Here is a 24,006-nt window from a genome sequence, read left to right on the forward strand (position 1 = left end):
AACCTTAGTACATACCTAAATAACCCTGGTTTTCTATTTATCACATGATCCCTTGGTGGGTTGATGGGAGCTGGGCAGAATGGGCCGTCGCCTTGGGGTACCCAGAGTCACAAGAAATCCACAGTTTAAATATATGCAAATAATGATAAATTTCCTAGCTGACGTAATGGAAAGTTTCAATTCTATTAAGGATACAGAGGTAAGGATTAAGCTGTTCTCTCTTCACTTTTAATATAATCAATTTACTCCAGCAGCCGTTTTAACTTTGTGAGATCACTGATAGAAAAACAACATCTCCCATGAACACTAGGGTGTGACATCAACACATTTCAACCAATGACAGTATAGTCCATCATATAACATCTCGCGTAGACCTTCTAGATTACTTTGTTCCTGCGACGGTCGACAATCGCCATGTTTATTGTTCCTGTTTATTAGAATCTGCCCCTGTAACAAAAAGATACCCATTACTTGCTACGTTAATGAAATTTCAAAATCACAATGCAACAAGATTCAAATTTATAACCACAAACATAAATTGAAATAGATTTCCACTTCATAAATTAATCCATAAAACATCAACAAGTCTCATATAGAGTGAAAGGGCGAATTTTTTGTCTCAAGAATTCCTAGGGTGGGCTAATCCTCGCCTCCGTGTCCTTAATAGAATTGAAACTTTCCGTTACATCAGCTACAAAATTGTTTGTTCTGTGTCAGGACCCAGAGGCAAGGATTAGGCTAGTTCAAAGCTTATCCACTACCATGCTTGCCAGAGAGGGAACCGGTCTAAAATAAAAGGTCTTGAAGGTGGAGTCATTAGACCAGTGGGCTCCAAAACGGGAAATATCAATCCCTGCATCCTGCATGATCCACCTGACTCATCTGGCAATTGTAGGCGACGAAACTGCTTTGTGCGGTTTGGTGAATGCAATTAGCAATTGTTTCTCCCCATGAGGGCGGAGTTCTTCAGTCATTACCTCATAAGCCTTAATAGCGCGAACCACACATAATTTAGGATTTGCATGTAAAGCTGGATAAGAAACAGATGTAGAATTAGATTTTGTTCTGCGTTAAATATGGAACAAAACTCCATCCGGGGTAAACACTCTACCTGTTACATCCAGGGCACGGACATCCAAAACTCTGCGACAGGATAATAGACATAGAAGCATTGCCAATTTTGCCAGCAGTTGTTTCCTGATCAGATATTTATTCTGAGGCCAAGATTGAAATAAGGACAGGACCTTGTTAACATCCCATTAGGATGTGTACCTGGGTTCAGGAGAAACTGAAAGTCTAATTCCTCTTAGCAGTTTCCTGACCAATGGGTGTTCCCTGACTGGATGGACATCCACATGCAAATGACCTGCCGAAATCGCTGATCTGTAAGTATTGATCGATCGGTAAGCAAAACCCTGGGAAGCCAGACTCGCTAGGAAGTTTACCACATGGACATCTGCCCCCAAGGGATCAGCTTGGTTTTGATTACACCAACATAACCATCGCGACCAGCAGGAAATATATCATCTATTTGTATTATCTGCCCAGGCTTTGACAAGCAGGGAAGAAGCTTCTGTTGAAAGGCCTGGGACTTGCCAACGTCGCCTGTAACCCTCCAAGCCATAAGACAAAGAGATCCGGCTAGGACCAGCGAGTGAGGATTGTCTTTTGGATGCCGCAGGAGATCCGGAAATTGGGGTAGAGGGATTAGAAAATCCCAAGAAAGTTCCATCATCACTGGAAACCAGACTTGAGATTTCCAAATTAGTGTTATCACCACTACTTCTGCCTGGGCACTTGTGCCGTCAATCTGGTTATCATAGCGAAGGGGGGAAATACATACAGTTGTTCCTTGCTCCTATCTTTTAGGATGGCATCCAAGGCTGACGCTTGTGGAGCTGGTCTCCAACTGCAATATCTTGTGAGTTGGAAGTCCAGCTGGGACGCAATTAGATCCATGGAGAAAGGACCCCACCTGTTCTGAATTTGTCGAAAGATCTTTGGATTCAACTTCCACAGGCTGGCATCTCTCCAGTGGCGAGAGTGCCAATCAGCCACCTGATTGGAGCTCCCCGGAAGATGCTCTGCTGATAAGGATATTTGATTGGCCAGACAATACTCCTAAAGGGTTCGGGCTAGATCTGACAGTATCTTTGACCTTGCCCCCCCCAGGTGATTGACATAGCGTACTGCTGCCACATTGCCCATTTTGAAGAGTACAGAACATTTCACTTTCGGTTTGGTCCAACAGCGAATCGCGAAAGATCCCACCATTAACTCCAAGCAGTTGATATGCAGAGAACGTTTGACGGAGGACCATTTACCGCCTGTGGAGAAATCCCCACACCGCGTGCCCCATCCGGAACCGCTCGGGTCTGACTCAATTATGAGGTCAGGTTGAGAGCAGAAAATCACACTGCCATTCTAGGCTTCCATGTCCTTTAACCACCAACCCATCTCTTCTTTCACCTCGGGTGAGAAGGAAATCATCTGTGAGTAGGACAGACCCTTCCGAAGATGCTTGGTTTTCAGATGTTACATTGTCCTGTAATGTAGAGGACCTGGTAAAAACACCTGGATAGAGGACAACAGAAGTCCTACTATCCTCGCCAATTGCCAGGTGGAACTTGGACATTGTCCTCCACAATTCGTGTCAAATTTTGGATAGCTTCCTTGTTGGTAGACTAAGAGTTGCTTCGGTTGCGTTCACCACGAAGCCCAGAAACTCCATCAACTGCAATGGGACCAGAGCTGATTTGCCTTTGTTTATTACGAAGCCTAAAGATTCCAGCAAGTCTATTGCTGTCTGCAAATGTTTGAAAAGTCCGATCGGGCATTGGTTCATAAGAAAGATATCATCGAGATAGACAATAAGTCTCATCCCCTGAGCCCCTAGATATTCGACAATCGGCTTCATCAGCTTGGTGAAGCACCAAGGAGCTGAGGAGAGGTCGAACGGAAGGGCAGTGAATTTGAAAATCTAGGACTCCCAGTAAAATTGTAGGAATTGTCTGAGCGGGGAAAAAATGAGTACCGCCAAATAGGCATCCTTCAGATCTAAGCGGACCATCCAATCGGAAATTTGGAGCAGGTCTCGCAGGAGGAGTATACCCTCCATTTTGAAATGATGATAGAGTAGCCAAGAGTTGAATTCCTTGAGGTTGATAACCGTGTGCTGCCCCCGTCTCTTTTCCACTAGGAAAATGTTGCTGACAAAACTGCACGGGTGAATTACCGAACAAGCTATTGCCCCTTTTTGCAAAAGGTCGTCCACTTCCTGGCTCACCAGCACACTCTGTTCGGGAGAAAAAACCAACGGGTTGGATGGGCGAGGCTGGGACGGGTTCCCATAAAACTCGATGTGGAAACCCCCACTGTCTGTATCACCCATACATCGGAGGATAACTTCCTCCAGTTCGATTGAAAATTGGCCAACCGCCCCCGATCAAAATCCCCATAGAATCCTGAATTCTCACCTTGTGTATTATTGAATTTGCCTCTTTGGCCACCTCTGCCTCCCTGACGACGGGGGTAGGATTTTGTTTGATAGAAGTTCCCAAACTTTCCAGGATCATGCCATTGGCCACGTCTGGAATCGCCACCTCTGGAGGCTGTTTGGAATGGGTGGCCGGACGAGAGCCTCCTACCTCATCCGGCTGATGCAAAAACAGGGTGTGTGAAGATTCTTTTAATTGAGGATTAGCGCCTTGTCCAAGGAATTGAAAGTATTGACGAATTTGCCCAGTTCCTTTATAAAAGGATCCCCGAACAAATTCACTTGAGCTATTGTCACTGCCTCCGATCTGGAGAGCACCCCGAGTTGGGGTCAATCTTAATAAGGAGTAACCTACGCCTCTGTGTGGAAATCTCGCAGTTTGCGTTTCCCAGAAATATTACAGCCCGTTGGGCCCAGTTGGACAGTACCTCTGGGGATATGAGGGAGCCAGAGGCTTTGGCGTCTTCCGCCATATCCATTATTTTAGCCAGGGGTCCAGCGACAACCAGGAGTTTATCCTGGCATGAGCGCCAGGAGTGATCAATCCCTTTTTTGGGGTCGTGTACAAATTTCGTGAGAAAGGTGGCCATTATGGGATCTATCTCTGGTGTTGTGGTCACCGTCTCTCGAAGGGCAGGACGGGGGACTTTCTCCTTTGAGGCAGCCCCTTACCATTTTATCTAAAGGCTTCCTAAGCCGACTGGCCATGTAGGCCGCCACCCTGGGAGCCGGACACCTTTCTGCTGACCTAGGGTGCAGTAGGTCATCAGGATTCAATAAATCTTCGTGGGCGGTTAGGTCAGTGTCTGCAGGGAGGTCTGACCCTCCCAGGGAACTAGGCATCGGGCGCCGTGGACTAGAACAATCCCCCTCCCCGTCTGAATTGTTGGGAGAGTCATCCCCGTCCCCTACATCCGTCTGTGGCGGTGAAGGTGGGGTCGCCCCTGAGGGGCCTGGTGTCTAGGATGGGTTGGGCATCTAGAAAGGCCTTTTTAATGCATGTAAAGGCATCTAAACCAACCCGAGGGTCGTCTGTGCGTTTGTGCTTCTCCACACTATGGGGGGTACACAAGGTGGGTTAGCAGCCTGTCCAGGAGGTAGGGGGGCCGGGGTCCATGAGGATCTTCCCTAGTTTTGGGGGGCTGCTGACACTGCAAGGAGTGCCGCCAATCTCTTCTCCAGAGGGGCCACCACCTGCGTCACTGCTCCCAGGATGGATGCATCCACGACCTTGCAAAACTGGTCATCAATAGGAAGGTAAGTAACCTATTCCTTGTCCATATAATCCCCAGCTTCCTCATATTCCATGAGGGTAATATTTATTAAGGTAAAAAGTCCCACTTAACTGAGGGATTTAGAGTCTTAAAGACAAATGTTGTGTAAGTTTTACAATTATTGTAGGGACTGCCCCCTTATTTTTCCGTGGAGTAAAGTGTCTGGGTGTCCCTTTTTTTTTTTACACTGGGAAATTATGCCTTACCCCACAAGGTGTTATTCCCTTCAGGCACTGGCTCGTTTTCACAGGAAACACTACACTAGTGCAATGACAGAAGCTATTTAGTCAATTGCAGCTCACTTGTATCACTTTTCAATTTCCAGACGTGCGCGCTCCTCTCAGACCCACTAGCGATGTCAATTACCACAGGAACACTGCTTCAGCCTCAAATACAAAGCCGATGTGTTCCGGCCGCCGGGGGGGAGGGACGGGCTGCGTGCGTAAAGAGTAACACGGACCCCGTGCCGGTCAGAAGATCGCACCACGTACGAGCCTCACATGATCATCCGCGTAGGAGCAAAGGCTCCCACAGTGCGTATAATTACAGACCAATTAGTACACATGAAAAAACAATAATAGGAGCGGCCGCGGAGTGTGAAATCTCGCAGCGCTCACGTTAGCAATTAAAGAGAAGATAATAGAGCACTTAACTGATTGCTGCTGGAGCAGTGAAGAAAGAGGAATCTAGAAGGCCTACGTGAGAGGTTATATGAGGGACTATACGATCATTGGTTGAAATGTGTTGGTCACTCCCTAGTGTTCATGGGAGATGTAGTTTTTCATTCAATGATCTCGCAAAGTAAAAATGGCTGCTGGAGTAAATTGATTATATTAAAAGTGGAGAGAGACAAGCCTAATCCTCGCCTCCGAGTCCTGACAAAGAATTATCTGCACCAAACGTATCCCGTTGGATCCTGTGACCTGTCTTATTGAAGAGGACCAAAAACCTAATAAATATTTGCCATTTTATTGACTTGGCCCTAGTACTGGTTCCCTCCATAGGCGCTCAATACAACGCAACCTATTGTTCCATACTGCATTTACGCTGGGACTAGTCCTCCGGACAAGTGTTTTCTTATCTTTACTGGTTTAATTATGGGCTGTTCCCCGGGATGCTGTTTTCCCTATTGGCTAATTCTGTGTGTCATGATGCTCACGTTTGTAGATCCTATGACTGTTTATATGTCTGTTGAATTCTGTACATTTTGTTGCGGGCTGGTACTGTTTTGAATGATATAAGATGCACCACTGAAAGACCTTGTTAGACCTTGCATCCTTGACTTTTACCTCCTGTTTTGCTGATTCTCTTTTTGTTGGCCTTAGGACTCTGAGCACTTTACCACTGCAACCAGTGCTAAAGTGCATATGCTTCTTCCATAAACACGCTTTTGATTGATGTATACCCGATTGGTATATTTAATTTACTTGTAAGGTTCTAGAAAATGATACAACCTGTACACAGGACCTGTAAGTTAGATGCTACTAGTGGGCTGCAATACTGATTGTGCCACCCACAGAAGTAGCCTGTCAAATCGGTCTCAGTCCTGCCACTGCAGTGCCTGTGTGTGCAGTGTACTGCCACTCCGACTTGGCATGTAAATCTACCTGCCAAGCCTAAAACTCCCCTTTTATTACATATACATCACCTGTAAGGTAGGTCTAAGTATCCTTAAGGGCAGGGTGATATGTAAGTAAAAGGTGGGACATGTACATTTATTCTTTACATGTCCTGGTAGTGACAACCAGCCTATTTCGTTTTTCGCTACTATGAGGCCTACCCCTACCATAGGTTAGCACTGGAAATTCACTTATATCTTATTAAGTTGTATTTCCTAATCAGAGAAGAGTAGCTTTTTCAGGTTTCATAGGTTTGGAATGGTACTGATAAATACTACTTATGATTTATTATCACTATTTTAGAAATGTCACTTTTAGAAAGCGTCCATCATCTCCTAAGTTGGCAGGGTATGCCCAAACATGGGTCCCTTGTTCACTTTGCCACTGGATTCAAACTAGCTTGGCTGATGAAGGGTGTTACCCAGAAACCGGTCCCAGGATGCTTGTTTTCGGTTCAGGGAAGACCTGGCTTGGCAGTTCGGGCTGGACTGTTCCCTTGAGGCACAGGTTCAAGACTGATTTGCAGGGTCTGAACTGAGGTGGCGAAGTGAGCTAAAGAATGATGATGGATTCAAGCCAGATCTGTGACTGGGGGTGAGTGTCTGAAAAGTTTCAGCGCTCCGTCCATCATCTCCTTGTGTTTGCTTTGTTCGCCCTAAGTCGGCAGGGTATGCCCAGACGTGGGTCCCTTGCACACTTTGTCAGAGGATTCAAGCTAACCTGGCAGATGAGGGGTTTTACCCTGAAACCGGTCCCAGGATGCTTGTCTCCAGTTCAGGGAAGACCTGGTTTGGCAGTTCGGGCTGGACTGTTCCCATGAGGCACAGGGTCAAGGCTGATTTGCATATAGCTGGGTCTGAAATGAGGTGGTGAAGTGAGCTAAAGAATGATGATGGATTCAACCCAGATCTGTGACTGGGGGTGAGTGTCTGAAAAGTTTCAGCGCTCCGTCCATCATCTCCTTGTGTTTACTTTTAGAAAGCGGACATTTCTCTGCATTTACTGCTCTGTGTGCCTGACAGCCGGTCTCCAATGCACGTCTAATTTGAGCTGGGTACAGATACATTTGTGCATTCCCTCTAGACAGCCACAATACAGGTCACTTGACTGCATCTGCATTCTGATGGGTCTTTCTGGGCTGGAAGGGGCTCGCCCTTCACTTGAATAGGTAGAGTCTAGCCCACAAACAAAATACTGATTACCCCCACCGATAGCCTGGCAGACAGCCATGGGTTGTAAGGGATCCTTGTGCATTTCAGAGAGCTCCTTTGAAGTCACCCTCTACATCAAAGGCACTTCTGGGTATAAGTACTGGGTCTCTGACCCCCCTAAAATCCGACACTTTTTGACCTGTAACCAGACATCGCTGGCTGTTCATCTGCACATTGCCAGAAGGTCTGCTAAGCTACCAGGAGGGACTGCCAATATGCTAACATCTCTGATGTTGAGCTGCCGGATGAACTGCCCCTTTGCTACCTGCCTTGCTGTGCTGGCCTGCTGCCTGCTACCTTTCCATTTGGGATCTTAAGTGTTCTCCAAGGGCTTGTTGGCTTTCCCTCTGTTTCCCGAAGTCTCAGGGCCAAAGACTTCAGTTGATTCTCACTGCGCTGCTGCGAGAGCCCATTCTACAAAGAACTTGCCCGGTGCCTAGCACGAGCTAAATTTCACATGCTGGGGACACCAGTGCTCTGCTCTCCACCAGCAGAGAACCTGTGTTGGAAAGAACTCTGTGCTCCAGTTCAGCGAAGAACCTATGCCTCTTTTGTAAGCTGCAGCGGTGTCATACCAAACAATGGAGCGGCTCTGCTGATCTCTGCATTCCAGTGTCAACGCATTGTCAGGACAAGGACAGTACCCGCCTGCAACGCTAGAATCACTGAGTCGCCTTTCCACCATCAGCCCAACCTTGGGGAGGAGAATGCTGAACTGGGAGCTCAGTCCCTAAGGTTGCCAACGTAGGCCGCTCGGCCTCACCAGACAAAGGAACTGCGAGGTCCCCATAACTGCCTACACTCTCACAGGTGGCTATATGTACACACACAGTCTTGCGGGACCAGAGGAAGACTCGCAATTCATATTTCAGTAACTATTGAGCAGTGCCTCTTTCTTTACTTAACCAACCGGAATCTTGCAGCTTAAATACCTTTTCGGAGTTCTGCTCTTTCTGCTAAGACAGTGGGAAGTTCATTTGCCAACCCCAAGGGTGGGTGGTTGTTTGGATGTGTGTGTGTTTCATACCCACTTTACGCATTGACTCTTGATAAGCCTGCCTGTTCTGCGCCACACTACCAGAGGGTGAGCACAGGTTATCTCAGCTTTGTATCTAGCGTACTCTGACTCGAGTGGTGGGTTCTGCCTGGCTTAGGTGCGTACCTTAACTAACCAGAAACCCCATTTCTAACACTAGGGATCAGTGGGGAGGATAGGACTTTTGTTTGTGCAATATCATACAGTAACTCTTTGTCCCATACAACTCTGTACCGAGACCATTTTGATTGTTGTTAGTTTCAATTTTTCCTGTTTAGCCTTTGTAATTGTTTTCTGCTAAACCATGTCACTAACTGGATGTGAGAAGTTGGCCTGGTATATGATGCTCACTAGTTAAAGTGATCACCTTGTACCATGCCAAGCAACCCTTATGGTGTGGTTGTAAGTCAACCTTTTCGGACTAGCTGCCCTAGTGGTAGCGTAGGCTAAGCAGTCTTTGAGGCTAAACTCGTGAAGCGTGTTAAGCCAGCTGTTTTACCAAATGTAACCCCCTTTTATACCAATGAAAGGACACCACACAGATATATATTCAAAATATATATGTATTTATTTCTCAAAGTAACCCCTAGTCTCTTTATGAGCACAGGAGCACAAATCGTCAAACAAGATTACAGTAGAATACACAGAAGTTGCACTTTATATGGATAGGCCCTGGTGGCCGCTCAAACCATATACTAAAATAGTGGTATAAGTACCACAAACAGAAAAGGGAAAAGGCCTAGGGCCTCTAGAATCGCTGGGCCTACAAGGAGCTAACTTCAGTTAGTGACCAGGAGGTCCACGGGTGGCGTGTGCAGAGCAAATAGTCACACGCGTGCTCCCATAGGTTTCAATGGGTGCGTAAAAAGTACAAAGTTACTGCAAAGAGGATCTTCCGGATGGACTAGGAACTCAAGATTTGGAACACAGGCACTAGAGATGTATTACTACACTTGGGCACAGGTGTGCCAGCTTTACCTCACCCACAGGAAGCGGGTGCATAGGCCTCGAAGTGCGTCGGGTTTCTTCTATCTGTTCCGTGGAGCTTGAAGACAAAGATGCTGCAGGCGGTCGGTCCGGGAGAGATGCAGTGGATCCAAGAGTGGATCGGAGATGTTGAAGACCTGTAAGCAGAGGGGACAGTGTTCACAGTCACTAGCCAGTGACCGGCGTGGCACCAGGTGGGTACCAGGCAATGTCGGGTGCAAACAGGAAGAAAGGTGTAGCTTGTCTCTGCAGCCACGTGGTCCCTGGAGGTCGACGACGTCCAGGAGTCGGTTCACGAGCTGTCCCACGCAGGCTCTCGCTGTCGGCGGTGTCGGCGACTTGATCGAAGCAAACAAGCCTTGGCAAAAGCAATTGTTGTAGGAGGTGAAATAAGCTGATGGTTCTGACCAGCAAGGTCAGAAGGACTGCTCCTTTGGAGGGAAGCAAGGGCCAGTCTGGAGCAACCAGACCAGCGGTGTATTTCGTAAAGTTCGTCGCCAAGATGGCTACTAGCCAGCGGGCCAGCAACCGGTTAGGCGCGTCGAGTGGCAAAATGCAGAAGGGCCCCACGCAGATCGTGGAGATGCTGGAGGGCTCACCTTTGGTGCAGATGCTGCTCGGGTGTTGGGCTTCTCAGATCCCAAAGCACAACTTGGAGGGAGCCTCGGTTGTTGTACTTGTCAGCTTGTCGTGGTCGTTTCAAGATGGCTGGCTCCACGTGTCTCGGTGCCTCCACGGGTCTCCTCTTTTCAGGGACTGTGGATCGGGCGGTGAGAGGTCTGGAGGTCCAGGTCTTGTCAGTCTCTGGGCTCGGGCTCCGGCGGGAGGCGGCGGCAAAGCAGACGTTGATTCGCTGGATGGTGCTTGCGTTAGCAAGGTGGTCACTCCCTGACCACAGGGGAGATTGGCTTCAGTCCTCTGTGCAGCAGAGCGTCGAAGTTCCCGTCTTCTTCTTAGTGTTAAGTTGATTCCAGGATGTCTGAAGTCTTAGGACACAGCTCCTACCTTTAAGCGGATTCTAGGGGCTGGACTACCTGCTAGGTCCCTCCCTAGGGGTGGGACCAGGAAGGGGGGTGGTTACACCCCCAATCCTTTGTCCAGCTCGCCCCAAGCCCGGGACTGGTGTGCCCCAGGACCGGTTTGAACTGGCATATGCACCGAGGCTCCTTGTGAGCCACAGGCATGTCTGGTTTCTTTCAAGCCCTACCTGACCAATACACAAAATCCTGTCTGGGGTGGTGCACGCACCTCCCCTGGCAGGAAACCCTTTGTCCACACCTCCCAAGCTGGAAGGACTCCCAGCAGCAGGAGGGCAGACTTGTGTCTGTGGTGGCAGCATCCATTTTGTGGAGCTGAGGCTATGTCTGATTTTACCCGGGTGTCAGGTACTGTACATGTCGTGTCCCTCTAGAAGGGTGGAATGCTAACCCCGTCGCCAGAATTGGCGAGGGGTTAGTATTCCAATTCGTATGACACCTTACTCGACATGTTTTGATAAAGCCAAACCAAAGATAGCATTTAACCGCGAGGTTCATAATGCACTTAAGAGTATATGGTATGACGATATCGGGAAACAGTAGAAGGAAGTTGTTCCGACCACTGCAGACAGGCTCAGCTCATGCCAGAGCACCATCTCACATGGAACCAAGCACTCTGCCTTCAGGATTGTTAAGGCCTGCCATAGGAGTGACTTATAGGTTACCATGTGTCCCATTTAAGGTTAGGTATAGGTATACTACACCTAAGTAAGTGGTGATTACACTAACTTACCCCAGCTGACTGATCAGCCAGTTGTGTCAAATTGTTAGGCCAAGCCTGGGGTGGCATAATACATGCTTCAGCCCCTGGCAGGCCTTGGGTACACCAATGCCCTGGGTACCTAGTGTACACTGGTACAGGGGCTGACAGGGTGATCCACTTCCAATTGGTTATGCACCTAGGGTGCATAGTTTTAATTTAGTAGAGAGAACAGCAGGCTGGGGGTCTGATTGGCAGGCCCACAGCCTCAATATGTCAAAAACCAGTGAAGCAAAAAGCAAAAATTTGGGGTGACCATAGGATAGCAGACCCTACTCTCCTACACAACCCCCCCCCCCCCCAAACGCTGGGACATTAAACTAGCCTTGACCAGTCTCGTCTTCATGTCCTAAGTGGAAGTACCTGGAGAGACCATCTGCATTCCCATGGTCAGTACCTGGCCGGTGCTCCACTGTAAAGTCCATCCCCTGTAGGGAAATGGACCACCTAAGCAGTTTGGGGTTTTCACCCTTCATCTGATTTAGCCACAAGAGGGGCTTATGGTCGGTCTGAATCTTGAAGTGAGTGCCAAACAAGTATGGCCTCAGCTTCTTCAGGGCCCACACCACAGCAAAGGCCTCCCTCTCAATAGCTGACCAATTCTTCTCTCTGGGGGTCAACCTTCTGCTAATAAAAGCAATGGGTTGGTCTTGACCATCTACATTAAGTTGTGACAGCACAGCTCCCACACCCAACTCAGAAGCATCTGTTTGGACAATAAACTCTTTGGAGTAGTCAGGACTTTTCAGGATAGGTGCAGAGCACATGGCCTCCTTCAGGTCATCAAATGCCTTTTGACAGCTTACTGTCCACTGAACCTTTTTGGGCATCTTCTTGGATGTCAGATCATTAAGAGGAGTCACAATGGACCCATAGTTCTTAACAAACTTCCTGTAGTACCCAGTCAAGCCCAAGAAAGCTCGAACTTGAGTCTGGGTGGTTGGAGGGGACCAGTCCTTGATGGATTGTATCTTACTCTCCAGTGGTTGAACTTGGCCTCCACCTACAAGGTGGCCCAAATATACAACCTTACTCTGCCCTATCTGGCACTTAGTAGCCTTGATAGTGAGGCCTGCCCTTTGCAGAGCCTCAAGAGCCTTCTTCAGGTGGATCAGGTGATCCTCCCAGGTGGAGCTAAAGACAGCAATGTCATCAAGATATGCTGCGCAAAAGTCATCCAACCCAGTAAGGACTTGGTTCACCAGCCTTTGGAAGGTGGCAGGTGCATTCTTCAGACCAAAGGGCATCACCACAAACTGGTAGTGCCCACCTGGGGTTGAGAATGCTGTTTTGGCCTTAGACTCCTCAGCTAATCTGATTTGCCAATAGCCAGCTGTTAAGTCAAATGTGCTCAAAAACTTTGCAGAAGCTAGTTTGTCTATGAGCTCATCTGCCCTTGGAATAGGGTGTGCATCTGTCCTGGTGACAGCATTGAGACCCCTGTAGTCCACACAGAACCTCATCTCTCTCTTGCCATCTTTGGTGTGAGGTTTGGGGACCAGAACCACTGGGCTAGCCCAGGGGCTCTCTGAGGGTTCAATGACACCTAATTCCAGCATTTTATGTACCTCAGCCTTTATACAGTCCCTGACGTGGTCAGGTTGTCTGTAAAGCTTGTTCTTTACAGGCAGACTGTCACCAGTGTCCACCACATGGGTACACCAGTCAGTTTGACTAGGTATCAAGGAAAACATATGTGAAAATGATTGTAGAACCTGTCTACATTCAGTCTGCTGATGGGCAGTGAGGTTGCCTCCAAGGGTCACTCCTTCAACTGAGCCATCTTCAGGGTTCTGAGACAACAGGTCTGGGAGAGGGTCACTCTCTTCCTCCTGTCCCTCATCTGTAGCCATGAGCAAGCCCATGTCTGCCCTGTCAACATATGCTTTAAGCCTGTTAACATGGAGTACCCTGTGGGGACTCCTGGGAGTTCCTAGGTCGACCAAGTAGGTGACCTCTCCCTTCTTTTCCAGGATTGTATGGGGTCCAGACCATTTGTCTTGGAGTGCTGCTGGGGCCACTGGCTCCAACACCCATACCTTCTGTCCTGGCTGAAACTCAACCAAGACAGCCTTTTGGTCATGCCAAGCTTTCTGTAAGGCCTGGCTTGCCTCAAGGTTTTTGGATGCCTTCTCCATATACTCAGCCATCCTGGAGAGGAGACCAAGTACATAGTCCACTATGTCTAGATTAGGCTTTTTCGAGAGGTAACTCCCATCCTTCCTTCACCAAACACAGTGGGCCTCTTACAGGGTGCCCAAACAACAATTCAAAGGGGCTGTAGCCAACTCCTTTTTGTGGGACCTCTCTGTAAGCAAACAGAAGGCAGGGTAGAAGGATGTCCCATCTTCGCCTGAGCTTTTCAGGTAATCCTTTGATCATACCCTTTAGGGTCTTGTTGAATCTCTCAACAAGCCCATTGCATTGTGGGTGATAAGGGGTGGTGAACTTGTAGTTGACACCACATTCCTTCCACATAGCTGTCAAGTATCCTGACATAAAGTTTGTACCTCTGTCAGATACTACCTCCTTAGGAAACCCCACTCTGGAGAACACTCCCAGCAGGGCCCTGGCCACAACAGGAGCTGTAGTGGTCCTAAGGGGAATTGCCTCTGGATACCTGGTGGCATGATCCACTACCACCAGTATAAATCTGTGCCCAGATGCAGTGGGAGGATCCATGGGACACACTATATCTATTCCCACTCTTTCAAAGGGGACCCCCACCACAGGTAGTGGTATTAGAGGGGCCTTTGTTGTGCCACCTGATTTGCCACTGGCTTGGCAGGTCACACAGGAGCGACAAAACTCCTTTGTATCTTCATTCATATGAGGCCAGTGAAAGTGAGGGACAAGCCTGTCCCAAGTCTTATTCTGGCCTAAGTGTCCTGCTAAAGGAATATCATGGGCCAAGGTAAGGAGGAAGCCCCTAAATTGCAGAGGTATAACCAACCTCCTGGTAGCACCAGGCTTGGGGTCTCTAGCCTCTGAATAAAGGAGCCCTTCATCCCAATACACTTTATGGGTACCTTGAGCATTCCCAGCAGCCTCAGCAGCAGCCAGCTGTCTGAGGGGTTCAAGAGAGGGACAGGATAACTGAGCCTGCCTCAAGTCAGCCCTTGAAGGTCCCCCTGTCCCCAGAAACTCAACCTGATCAGGTTCAAGCTCTTCAGGGACAGTTCCTTCAGGGTCCTCTAGATCAGCTTCCTGGGAAGGCTGATCATCACTCTGAGGCAGGGGGGAAGGCACAGCCTTGACCCTCCTGTTCTTCTTCTTGGTAGGTGCTTGGTCCATTGTTCCAGGATCCAAGACCGGAGGTTCAGTGAGGCACTTTTTGGCCTGTGACCTGGTCACAGCAAGGACATGTGATGATATACCTAACATCTCTGCATGAGTCCTGTACTCCACTTCTGACCATAGAGAACTCTCTAGGTCATTGCCCAACAAACATTCTACTGGGAGGTCTGCACTAACCACAACCCTTTTGAGGCCAGTTACCCCTCCCCATGAGAAGTTAACAACTGCCACACTATGTGAAGTAGTGGCATTGCTGGCATTGGTCACCAGGTAGTTCTCACCTGGTATGTACTGTCCAGGGTCCACAAAGCCTGGTGTCACCATAGTGACACTGGCACATGTGTCCCTGTAGGCTTGAGCCACTTTGTCATTAATTAAAGGAGTCTGTCTGTACTTGCCCAGGTTACTGGGGCTCACAGTCAGGGACAAATCAATGTCCCCATCACAGATCAAGACTGCCTGTGTCAGGGTTCTGTCTAAGTCAGAATCTCCTTCAGTTCCCATAGTGATTCCCACTACACCCTTTGTCTGGGGACCAACACTGCTAACAGTAGTACTGGGAGCAGGTGCCTTAGGGGCAACAGTGTTGGGGGCTCCACCCTTTTTGCAATCACTAGTCCAGTGAGTTGTATTTTTGCAATGATTGCACCAGGGTTACTTTTGACCTTCTTTCTTCTTTTTGGACTGTTGTTGGGACCCACCCTCTTTAGCAGTAGTTTGGGGCCCTGTTGAAGACTTCTGGTCTTTAGGTTTCTGATCTCCACCCTTTTGGTCTGTTTTCTTCTGATCACCCCCTTGGCCCTGGTTCTGGTTCTTTTGCTTAACCCTGGTTCTGACCCATTTGTCTGCCTTCTTTCCCAATTCTTGGGGAGAGGTCAGATCAGAGTCAACCAAGTGTTGATGCAGTTGCTGGTTTTGACAGTTATTTAAAATCTGTTCTCTCATCATCAAATTATACAATCCTGTAAAATCAGATACCTTACTTCCCAGCAACCAACCCTCCAAAGCCTTAGTGGCACATTCAACATATTCAGACCAGTCCTGAGTCTGTGTCTTTTGGGTGTCTCTGAACATTAACCTGTACTGTTCAGTGGTTAAGCCTAACCCATCTACCAGAACACTCTTCAGGACTCTGTAATTTCTGACATCCTCTTCTCTAACAGTGAGGAGTCTGTCTCTGCCTCTTCCTTCAAAGGAGAGCCAGAGGATTGCTGCCCACTGGTCTTCAGGAACCTGCTGTACTTTGCAGGCTCTCTCAAGAGCAGTTATCCATTTGTGGATGTCATCCCCACTTTTGTAGGGGGGCACAACCTTAGACAGGTTCCTATTATCAAAGACCCTATCTTTGTCCTTAGGGACAATGCTGCCACCAGTGGGTATAGACCCACTCTCTCTAGGTTGCCTAGCCTTGTTCAGTTTTACTTCCATCAGGGCTACCTCTAGCTCCTGCTTCCTGATCCTCAGCTGGGCTTCCTGCATTCTGGCCTCATGTTCCCTCCTCTGAGGGGTGGTCATCCTTTTCCTGGAGTGACCTTGAGAGCCTCTAGAGCCATGAGAAGCATTGGAGTCACCTGAGCGATTCCTCTGCCTCCCAAGCCCTGTGTTAAGTCCACTGGGGAGATCCAATGGGGTAAACCCACTGTCAATCCCCAATAGCCTTAGTTTAGCTGGGCCAAGTATAACACTTGGCACTGGGCTAGTTCTCCCTTCATCATCACTACTTTCTGTATCCTCACCACTTTCCTCCCCTGTAGTATGATTCTCATCTAAGGGATGGCTATTGGAACTGGGTACCTCTGTAGCATCTTCAGAAGGGGGGCCTCCTGTTCCTGACCCTAAGGGGGCTAACTGGGAAGCTTTCCTGAGTTCTCTCTGATTCTCATCATTTTGTAAGAGTTCTTTGAGCTCAGCAGAGGTAGGGTTCTTGGGCTGTTTAAGGCCTCTAAGAGTTGCCAAATGCCTGAGCTCATTCTGGTTAAGGGTAGCAAAGCTGGATGGTGCCCTCGGGGGGTCACTCTCAACAGAGATGGGTACAGTGGACCCCTCTGCCCCGGCCTTTGCTCTTAAGTGTGGGTGGATGTGTTGCAATCTACCTACACTTGGGTTTACCTACTAAACCTATCTAGTAGTTGTAGTCAGGGTGTGCTACTCCCTTTGCTCTACAACAACTAAGTTCAGTAGACCTTATGTATATCTAATCTTGTTTTATATGTACCTACAGGTACCTATGTGATCTTTCAATTGGTAACCAAGAGATTACAATGGTAAAACACAGCAAGCTCAAATCCAACCGCTGCTCACCAATGTGAGAAGTTGGCCTGGTATATGATGCTGACTAGTTAAAGTGATCACCTTGTACCATGCCAAGCAACCCTTATGGTGTGGTTGTAAGTCAACCTTTTCGGACTAGCTGCCCTAGTGGTAGCGTAGGCTAAGCAGTCTTTGAGGCTAAACTCGTGAAGCGTGTTAAGCCAGCTGTTTTACCAAATGTAACCCCCTTTTATACCAATGAAAGGACACCACACAGATATATATTCAAAATATATATGTATTTATTTCTCAAAGTAACCCCTAGTCTCTTTATGAGCACAGGAGCACAAATCGTCAAACAAGATTACAGTAGAATACACAGAAGTTGCACTTTATATGGATAGGCCCTGGTGGCCGCTCAAACCATATACTAAAATAGTGGTATAAGTACCACGAACAGAAAAGGGAAAAGGCCTAGGGCCTCTAGAATCGCTGGGCCTACAAGGAGCTAACTTCAGTTAGTGACCAGGAGGTCCACGGGTGGCGTGTGCAGAGCAAATAGTCACACGCGTGCTCCCATAGGTTTCAATGGGTGCGTAAAAAGTACAAAGTTACTGCAAAGAGGATCTTCCGGATGGACTAGGAACTCAAGATTTGGAACACAGGCACTAGAGATGTATTACTACACTTGGGCACAGGTGTGCCAGCTTTACCTCACCCACAGGAAGCGGGTGCATAGGCCTCGAAGTGCGTCGGGTTTCTTCTATCTGTTCCGTGGAGCTTGAAGACAAAGATGCTGCAGGCGGTCGGTCCGGGAGAGATGCAGTGGATCCAAGAGTGGATCGGAGATGTTGAAGACCTGTAAGCAGAGGGGACAGTGTTCACAGTCACTAGCCAGTGACCGGCATGGCACCAGGTGGGTACCAGGCAATGTCGGGTGCAAACAGGAAGAAAGGTGTAGCTTGTCTCTGCAGCCACGTGGTCCCTGGAGGTCGACGACGTCCAGGAGTCGGTTCACAAGCTGTCCCACGCAGGCTCTCGCTGTCGGCGGTGTCGGCGACTTGATCGAAGCAAACAAGCCTTGGCAAAAGCAATTGTTGTAGGAGGTGAAATAAGCTGATGGTTCTGACCAGCAAGGTCAGAAGGACTGCTCCTTTGGAGGGGAGCAAGGGCCAGTCTGGAGCAACCAGACCAGCGGTGTATTTCGTAAAGTTCGTCGCCAAGATGGCTACTAGCCAGCGGGCCAGCAACCGGTTAGGCGCGTCGAGTGGCAAAATGCAGAAGGGCCCCACGCAGATCGTGGAGATGCTGGAGGGCTCACCTTTGGTGCAGATGCTGCTCGGGTGTTGGGCTTCTCAGATCCCAAAGCACAACTTGGAGGGAGCCTCGGTTGTTGTACTTGTCAGCTTGTCGTGGTCGTTTCAAGATGGCTGGCTCCACGTGTCTCGGTGCCTCCACGGGTCTCCTCTTTTCAGGGACTGTGGATCGGGCGGTGAGAGGTCTGGAGGTCCAGGTCTTGTCAGTCTCTGGGCTCGGGCTCTGGCGGGAGGCGGCGGCAAAGCAGACGTTGATTCGCTGGATGGTGCTTGCGTTAGCAAGGTGGTCACTCCCTGACCACAGGGGAGATTGGCTTCAGTCCTCTGTGCAGCAGAGCGTCGAAGTTCCCGTCTTCTTCTTAGTGTTAAGTTGATTCCAGGATGTCTGAAGTCTTAGGACACAGCTCCTACCTTTAAGCGGATTCTAGGGGCCGGACTACCTGCTAGGTCCCTCCCTAGGGGTGGGACCAGGAAGGGGGGTGGTTACACCCCCAATCCTTTGTCCAGCTCGCCCCAGGCCCGGGACTGGTGTGCCCCAGGACCGGTTTGAACTGGCATATGCACCGAGGCTCCTTGTGAGCCACAGGCATGTCTGGTTTCTTTCAAGCCCTACCTGACCAATACACAAAATCCTGTCTGGGGTGGTGCACGCACCTCCCCTGGCAGGAAACCCTTTGTCCACACCTCCCAAGCTGGAAGGACTCCCAGCAGCAGGAGGGCAGACTTGTGTCTGTGGTGGCAGCATCCATTTTGTGGAGCTGAGGCTATGTCTGATTTTACCCGGGTGTCAGGTACTGTACATGTCGTGTCCCTCTAGAAGGGTGGAATGCTAACCCCGTCGCCAGAATTGGCGAGGGGTTAGTATTCCAATTCGTATGACACCTTACTCGACATGTTTTGATAAAGCCAAACCAAAGATAGCATTTAACCGCGAGGTTCATAATGCACTTAAGAGTATATGGTATGACGATATCTGGAAACAGTAGAAGGAAGTTGTTCCGACCACTGCAGACAGGCTCAGCTCATGCCAGAGCACCATCTCACATGGAACCAAGCACTCTGCCTTCAGGATTGTTAAGGCCTGCCATAGGAGTGACTTATAGGTTACCATGTGTCCCATTTAAGGTTAGGTATAGGTATACTACACCTAAGTAAGTGGTGATTACACCAACTTACCCCAGCTGACTGATCAGCCAGTTGTGTCAAATTGTTAGGCCAAGCCTGGGGTGGCATAATACATGCTTCAGCCCCTGGCAGGCCTTGGGTACACCAATGCCCTGGGTACCTAGTGTACACTGGTACAGGGGCTGACAGGGTGATCCACTTCCAATTGGTTATGCACCTAGGGTGCATAGTTTTAATTTAGTAGAGAGAACAGCAGGCTGGGGGTCTGATTGGCAGGCCCAGAGCCTCAATATGTCAAAAACCAGTGAAGCAAAAAGCAAAAATTTGGGGTGACCATAGGATAGCAGACCCTACTCTCCTACACTGGAGAAGTAGTACCTGCGCCTTCAGCAACTGATTTTGAGCTGGGTACGTTAGAGCCCTACAATGGGCCCCAGCTAAAGGAGTTCTGTAAGGGATTTCAGATTTCTATTAAGGGACTTACCAGGAAGGTTTAGTTCCCGAAAGCATTTGGAGCCTGGGCGGAGAGCCAGGTTGCAGGATTTGACACCCATGAGGAGGAGGAGCAGAAGAGGAGGATATCCTGAGTTTAGATTCCAATGTGGATTTACCACTTCTTGGGGAGGAGGCCAACGATCTGTAGGAAGCAAAAGTGGTTCCCTCAGCAAAGAGCAGCCTCTCCTCCAGAAACCTGTCCCCATTGGAGCTGGTGGACAGCAGGGAAGAAAAGAAACAGACTAGATCTTGCTAATTTGGACCAACAGCAGAATCTTGCTCTGGCTCAGAAAAAGCAGGCCCTATAAAAGAAGAGACTAGCCATGGAGGAAAAGAAGATGTCCCATTAGCTAGGTCTCAGAGAGCTGAACATAAGAGTCCTACAAGTGGGGTCTAGCAACAGTAATGGTGGCAGCATACCTGCAGTGCCTGCACATGACTGCAGATGTCATATCCCAAAACATATGGTACCCAGTTATTGTGTGGGGTGCGGGGTGATACTCAAATGGTTGGCAGCCTATGAAGTGGTTTTAAAAGTGCCCAGGGTCTCAGAAGAGTTCGGGGGCGGAGGGGATAGTATATGGGGGTACATAGCCACAGTGGGGGATACCCTCCTTACACCAGTGGCGAGGGACCAGACTAACTACACTGCCTTGCAGACCATTTTAGTCAACAAGTTAGGGCTGACCCCTGAAAAGTACAGAAAATGATCCAGGGCAAGTCACAAACTTTCCGAACAGACATGGGTTGATTTCATGGATTTTGCTGGTAAGGCACTGAAGAGCTGGGTGAAGGGCAGCAAAGTAAATGATTATGAGGGTATAATTTGTTCATGAAGGAGCATATTCCCGATACTTGTTTTTCAGAGCTGCGCCAACATCTGGTTGATAGCAAGCTGACTGACTCCAGGAAGCTTGCGGAGGGGGCAGACCTCTGGGTCAGCACCAGAGTGTCCAAAAAGGTATCTGTGTGCATGGGGGACCCCCAAAAAATGCTGGTCAGAGTTCCCACCAGAAGAAGGAAGAGGGGGAGATAAAAAGATTGAGTTCTCTGAAGGCCCCCAAAATAACTTACAAGGGAATGGGTCTGGTTCCCAGCCGCAAACTGGCCGCCAGAAGGAAACTTTCCATGAACAAGGTCAGCAGCCAAAACCATTCGGTGCTATGAGTGCTTCAAGTATGGGCACTACAAGAGGGGTTCCAAGATGTGTAGAGTCTTTTTATGGTGTACCCACTGTGTTACTTTGTGTCTATGTGTGTGTTGCCCACATACTTTACACATTGCTTCTTTTCAAAAGCCTCCCGCTCTGCGCCAAGCTAGCAGAGGATAAGTACAGGTTATCTCAGTGGTGTATCTAGCGTACCCGGACTAGAGTGGTGGGTTCTGCCTGGCTTGGGTGAGTACTTTAGCCAAACAGAAACCCAATTTCTAACAGACCTCAGTGTACCTACACGTTTGTGGCTAATGCATTCCTTTCTACACTGTTGGATTTAAGCATGTATCCTGATTTTGATTTACATAATCTAACAAGGATCTATATAAAAAAAAGAATAATGAGCAAAATTGAAGCCTAGGAGCTATCAAGAACAGGAGTGGAAGAAAATACATGTACAAGTAGTGCTGGAAATGGACATACAAGGGTGCAGAGTCACAACAAGTGGAGTCCAAAAGTTCACTTTTATATTTATTTTGAAAAAACAGACCCCAAGGAAACTTGCACGAATGACAAATGTGACAGAAAATCTGTTGGGACTCAATGAATTAGTCACACACTGTGTTTTAAAATATTACAAGGTTAAGGCTCCTGCTGTAGAGTTCTTTATGCACCCAGCAAGTTCCAGAGTATAACAAGATAATCCAGGTTGTTAATGCACTTGCTGTCGAGATCTGTATGTACTACAGTCACATTTTAATGGATCATAAAATAGCAGAGAGAATTAATGTCCAAGCGAAAAAGTACAGCATGCGACATGCAGGCCAGAGATTTTTTTTATATTTATGCAGATGAAGGGAGTACAGCTTAGTGAGTTATGAACCGGCTTCCAAAGGCTGGATACAAACTGCAAGGCATAACCCTACTATTTTGTCTATCTTTCATTTTTCTAAGGTTCCTAACAAGACTTTCTGTGATAGGCACTTATTAGGATGTACTATATAAATGGCAATTAGTGTAATTATTCAGGCAAACAGATGCATCTGGCATTCTTAAAGTGCATGAACTTCCCTTACATACGGAGCCTAAAAGACTCAAAAACCAGTCTCGTAATCACAGTCTTTCTCTGTCAAGCACTTTTGTGAGTGACAAAACCAGTCTTTGTTTCATTAAAGGCATTGGCACCGGCTCCTCCGCTATGGCGGAGGAGCGCCGCCAACCCATGCTGAGAGCCTGGCCGCTGAGGGAAACAGGAAAAATAAAATGATAATAAAACCATTTATCATTTTACATTTCTTTCCAATAAAGGCAAATGAGAAAAGAACAGCCAGGCAAATACTAGGTCATATCATATATACAGACCTAAAAGCAAATTGATACTATCATAGACTCAGTGTACTGCATGTTTTTAGATTAAAAACGTCAAATTATTAATACAAATTCATATTAAAAATTATTATTTGTGTCCAACATACAATTCTTAGAACTATGAGAGAAATCAAACGTACTGTACAAATCAGAACAACATGGAAGGGTATATACTAGACAAACAATGTAAACAAACATATGGAAGACAATTCATAAGGAATTTTATAAAACTTTCCACTAAAGGCAGCCAAGTCTGGGCGAGGCGGGCCATGACGAGAGCAGGGGGGAGGAGCAGTGCACACTGTAAGTGCGCATGACAATTTGGCCGGCTGTCTAAGGCCGGACAAACTACAGCCGGCCAAACTTTTATTACCCTCCACTGAGCTGTGTTGTACAGCCCAGTGGAGTAGAGGCACAGGCTCCTAGGACCCGAGAGAGTGTTAAACCATCCCACTCAGGCCAATCACGGCGCTGCTCTCATGCTGTAGTACCAGTGTGAAAGCAGCGTCTTGATTGGTGCCAAGGAGCCTGGCAGAGTGCCGGGACCGAAGCAGAAGAACGGTGGCCAGCAGTAGCTGGTAAGTTTTTTTTGTTGTTGTATTATTTACCCCCTAAACCCCCCACTCATTCCCCCTCGCCACCACTTGTTACGAAGGCGAGTTGCTACTGATTGGCACTAACGTATTTGGCTTCATTTAGCTCTAAGCCAGGATGAGACTTCAATAAAAAGGAGTGCTAATGAAACTTTAAGTCAGGCATTTGTGTTGGGCCGTGCTGAAACTGAAAAGAAGAGACTTTTGCTGCTTTGAAAGGAAAAACACACAAGTGCAGGCGTTGCTGAATGTGTTCAAGCAGGAGATGGGCAATTATGTAACGCGTGCTACCTTAGACGATCTACTTAATCGCTTTGGTCGGCATACTGAATCAGGAAATAGCACATTCCACTAGGGTCGGCCTGGATCAAGCTAAAAAATGGCAGCCAGATTTTGGATCCCCACACCCCCCGTTTCCAGCACCACGTATCTTTGTAGTGATACCAGCCTTTGGGCTGTTTCTAAGCGCTCTCAATTGAGTGCTGCGTTACTGTCAAAGGGAAAACACAATTTAGAAGAGGCACGACTAGAAAGCCAGCCTTGGAAAGAAGGGGCTGTCAGCACGCGCTCAATTACAGCTCCTTCCCGCGTGCCATACTGTCATGTCAACCCCAGCCACTGTAATTATCCTAAAATTCATGCAAAGATGACGTGGAGAGGAACAGAGCAGCCTCTGTCGGGGAGAGGGCCGCCTCGGGCTGATTGTCGAACACGATCCGCTGCAGAGGGGTGGAGGCGGCGACGCTTCCTTTGGGGTTTTTTGATGTCGAAGAGTCAAGGCGCGAGCTCCTGGAAGGCTGCCAAGCTCGTATCAGTAGTGGAAATAGCGCCCCTGATAGCTAATCTATGTGATTGATTGATATCCCTTCACCGTCCCCAGGTGGCCATCCATTCATCGAGTCTGACAGCCGAGGAAGATGTATCGCACGTGCTTTCAGCGGGCAGCAGCTCTGCACACCATCCTGGCAGCTTCCTCGCACTTTTTCACG

The 24,006-nt window shown here is 48.3% G+C and overlaps 1 long non-coding RNA gene across 1 annotated transcript in view; it reads right to left on the reverse strand.

Annotated features, from left to right (window-relative positions):
- Positions 1-216: 216 nt before the first annotated feature.
- Positions 217-24,006, reverse strand: part of LOC146830454 (uncharacterized) — a 161,442-nt gene continuing 137,652 nt past the window's right edge. Inside the window, exon 4 of the long non-coding RNA XR_014961158.1 lies at positions 217-447. This is a non-coding gene — a long non-coding RNA (uncharacterized LOC146830454). The remainder of the gene's footprint in view (positions 448-24,006) is intronic.

This window comes from Triturus cristatus, chromosome 5_1 (genome assembly GCF_964204655.1).
Source record: "Triturus cristatus chromosome 5_1, aTriCri1.1, whole genome shotgun sequence".
NCBI classification, from domain to species: Eukaryota; Metazoa; Chordata; class Amphibia; order Caudata; family Salamandridae; genus Triturus; species Triturus cristatus.